We start from the raw sequence: 4,608 nt of genomic DNA on the forward strand, positions 1-4,608 counted from the left end.
TTGTGTTCTATTTCCTTTGTTTTGTTACTGGGTAGAGTATAAAATAAAACAATCTTTTTTTCCTCCTGGTTTCCAGATAATGTTATATATCTGATACACTTAAAAACAACAAAAAGCCTGCAACCCATTGGAAATTTATTTTCTTGTGTACATTTGAGGTTAAATGTATACAAGAACTTCAGGAAAAAAACTTAACAGAGTATTAAAATTAGCTGATAACATAGCTTTTGCATTTGTGTGGTTTAGTAATCCAACTTTTTTTTAGAATACTTCGGTGCAAAAAGCAAATGGTGCAAGTGGGGTTGATGTGTATTTAGAGGTAAAAGCATTTAACAGAATGAATAAGTATAAAAAGTATAAGAAAAGAGAACGAACAACATCTCAGGTATAAGATTGTAGTTACTGATTTAGACCCCATAGGATTAGGGATGTGGGGGGCTCTGATGTTGATTCTGCTTCCCCTGGTCAGTTTATTTTACGTATAAGTTACCCTTGTTGTGTTCAAACACAAAATTGACATTATTCATGAAAGACTGCTTTCTTAATCAGATATTAAGAAGTTGGTCATGTCTTTTGGGAGCACATTTGCTACAGCCCGTGTGGCAAGGGGGAATGCATTTGATTTGTTGGAATAACCTGATTTATCAAACATTTAAGAAGTATGGGTCATGTGTTCTCTATTTGTGTTAGTGGAGCTACATAGACACTGTCCTTGAAGAACTTAAAAAACAGTATATGAACAAATGGGAATTCTACAATATAATGTGATCAGTGTAATCAAAGAAGCATCTACAAAGGACAATGAACCACAGAGAATGGAGTGGTCTTTTGACTTGGATATGGGAGCAGTAGATAATCAAAAAGCTTCACAATGAGTGGAAGCATTTTTGCAGCATCTCAGGGTAAATGTGAGGCATTCTCCATGTAAAGGAGAAGGAAGAAAGTCATCCCAGGTGAATGCACTGCAGGGCTCAAGAGTGGAGTTGAATTTGAGGGGAATGACTGCTAGGTCAGTGTGAGTATGTGATAGAATGGAGGTGTGGTCAGAACACGGAAGTGAAGCTAGCAAGGTAGATTGTGGTTAAACTGCCAAGTTGCCATATGCAGTGGGATTAGGACTGACTTAGGTGCAGTATCTGAAACTCAGTCTGAACCAGCCTGTAACGGGGATTTTAATGTAAGGAGTCGGACTTGTCTCGCTGGACTTGAAGACAAGGATGTGACTGGACTCGAAGAGCTGGGATTGAGCACACAATTTCCCAACTCTGGGTCCAGCTTCTCTGCACATCTTCATTTTCTCTTTCTTTTATAACTAGACTTTTCCAATTTTTAGATTTAATTAGCAGAAAACATAGCCACTGAGTACTTCTGAACTTTTGAATGCTGCAGGCATCCAAAGAGAGATGAACTCTCAGTCCCAAAGTTGAAATTTCCAGCATAGACTGTTAATTGGCCTGGCAAGAGCCAGGTGTCCACCCAAGACCAATAGCCAAAAAAGATAAAATAAGCAATTTCCACATTTAGGAGAGAAGGTATTTTGGGGGAAGGGGAGCAAAAAAAGAAGACAGTCACACAAAAACATTTGAACTTTACTATTTAGGCAATGGGTAACTTATGAAAGCATTTTGCAAGGTAGTGAGACCATTAGATTTATGCTATAAATTCCAGCGGCAATGGGAAAGATATGAGGGGATGAAGTCATGGTGACAGCTTACTGAAATAGCCTAGAAGAAAGAGCTTTAACTGGAACACTGGCAGAAAAAAATATGGATTTGAGGCACTTTAGAACTAAAATCCCCAGGAGTTAAAGACCAAGGTCAGGAATTTCATTGCATGAAACAGTCAGTATTCTTTTCTAGGGCTACTAGTTGCACTCATGTATGTGGCCAAATGTTTTTTTAAAAAGTCAGCCTTTGGTTTTATTCTTTAGATTATTACATTGCTTTAATTCGCCTTTATCAAAAGTTTGATTCCTGTGATGCTATTTTCATACATGTTTTTCAAAGTGTTTTGAGTCAGATGAAACTTGTCATTTGAAATTATTTAAGTTTTATATCCTAAGCTTTTTGATATTTTTCTTGTTCTGAGTAATTTAATTATAGAAGATTCTGTATATTTTTCTTTGAGTCCCAGAACATTCTTCAAATTATGAAAACAACTTTTGTTTTGGTTATTCATTCCATAGACTTAACAGAGTATATGGAGCCATTTTATTACTTCTCAACTCATTATTAATCTTGCTGGAAATGGAGAGTTCCATGTTTCCATAAAATGTGATCAGTAATGGGACTCCTTTTTTTAAGTTAAATTTTTGTATAGGAAATACATTCACATGGTTCAATATTTGGACCATTCACAAAAGAGTAAATGGTGAATTCTCCTTCCCATTCTTTCTCCCAGCTCCCCACTTCTTATCACAAGGAACCAGTACCATAAAGTTTTGTTTGTTTGTTTTCATTTTTGTTTTGAGACGATCTCAATCTGTCACCTACGCTGGAGTGCAGTGGTGTGATCTCGGCTCACTGCAGGCTCCATCTCCCGTGCTAAAGCAATCCTCCCACCTCAGCCTACCAAGTAGCTGGGACTACGGGTGCGTGCCACAACACCCAGCTAATTTTTTGTACTTTTTGTAGAGACAGGGTTTTGCCATCTTACCCAGGCTGTTCTGGAACTCCTGGGCTCAAGTGATCCTTTCACCTTGGCCTCCTGCCCTGATTCCCACGCTGGGATTACAGGCACCAGCCACCACACCCAGCCCCTGAATTTGGTGTGTTTCTTCACATAACAATATACCCTGGAGATGAATTAATGTTAAAATATGTAAGCTTCATCATTCTCTTTTAGGCATCATGGAGTTCCTTTAGTTGGCCGTTATTTAGACAGCCCTCTATTTATGAACATTTAGGTTGTTTCAAATCTTGCTATTACAAGCATTACCAAAATGAATATCCTTTTACGTAAGTCATTTCTCAAATGTGTGAGTATATACAAAGGGAAAATTCCCAGAAGTGACATTGCTAGATGAAAGGTAAATGCATTTGCAATTTGGATTTCTAATCGCCCTCCTCCGAGGTTGCACTGCTAATAAAAAGCATGCCTGTTTCCTCACACACTCACAACACAGTCTGTTATCAAAGGTTTTGACATTTGGAACATTAATAGGTGAAAAATGATATCTCACTGTGGTTTTAACTGGCATTTATCTTATGAATAGGGTTGAGCATCTTTATATTTAATGTTTATATTTCGTTTTCTGTTGAATTGTCTTCATATTCTGTCAGGGTTTTTTTTTTTTTTTTTTCTTTTTGTAGGGATACTGAGTATTTTGGGAAAGTTAGTGGTAAGAGTTTTATTTTTTTTTTCTAGTTTGTTTTTTGCCAAATGGCATTGCTCCTAATGGTTTTTGGTATGAAAATAATTTTAATGTAGTGAAACTTAGTAGTCTTTTCCATGATTATAGTTTTGTGTCATAACTATAAAGACTAACCTTGCCTGAGATAATACAAGAATTCTTGGCCAGATGAGGTGGCTCACGCCTGTAATCCTAGCACTTTGGGAGACCCACGCGGGCAGCTCACTTGAGGTTGGGAGTTCAAGACCAGCTTGGCCAACATGGTGAAACCTAGTCTCTACTAAAAATACAAAAATTAGCCAGGCGTGGTGGCAGGCGCCTATAATCCCAGCTACTTGGGTGGCTGAGGCAGGAAAATCACTTGAACCTGGGAGGCAGAGGTTGCAGTGAGCTGAGATTGTTCTACTGCACTCCAGCCTGTGGGACATAGTGAGACCCTGTCTCTCTGTCACACACACACACACACAAGTGAATGTTACCTATGGACTGGATAATTATGATGTCTCAATGTAGGTTTATCAAATGTAATAAATGTACATAGTGAGGGAGGCTGTGTGTGTGTGTGGATGGGCAGGGGCTCTGTGGGAACTCGATGGTTTCTGTTCCATTTTTCTGTGACCCTAAACCTGCTCTAAATATAAACCCTATTTATTATTATTATTCTTTAAGTTCTAGGGCATATGTGCACAACGTGCAGGTTTGTTACATATGTATACATGTGCCATGTTGGTGTGCTGCACCCATTAACTCGTCATTTACATTAGGTATATCTCCTAAGGCTATCCCTCCCCCGTCCCCTCACCCCACTACAGGCCCCAGTGTGTGATGTTCCCCACCCTGTGTCCAAGCGTTCTCATTGTTCAATTCCCACCTATGAGTGAGAACATGTGATGTTTGGTTTTCTGTCCTTGCAGTAGTTTGCTGAGAATGATTATAAACCCTATTTTTTTAAATAGATGTGTCAGAGACTGCAGGTTGCCTACCCAATTTTTGTCTTCCCTCTTGTATTAATTTCCTAGGCTACAGGAACAAAGTACCATAAATTGGGTGGCATAAAAAACAGAAACGTATTGTCTCACAGTTCTGGAGGCTGGAAGTATCAGCAGTGTTGATTTCTTGTGAAGACTGTGGAGAGAATCTGTTCCATTCCTCTCCTGGCTCACTGCAGCCTCGACCTCCTGGGCTCAAGTGATCCGCCAACCTCAGCCCCTCAAGTAGCTGGGACCACAGGTGCATGCCACCAGGCCCAGCTAATT

The sequence above is a fragment of the Macaca fascicularis genome, chromosome 5, assembly GCF_037993035.2.
Source record: "Macaca fascicularis isolate 582-1 chromosome 5, T2T-MFA8v1.1".
Classification (NCBI taxonomy): Eukaryota; Metazoa; Chordata; class Mammalia; order Primates; family Cercopithecidae; genus Macaca; species Macaca fascicularis.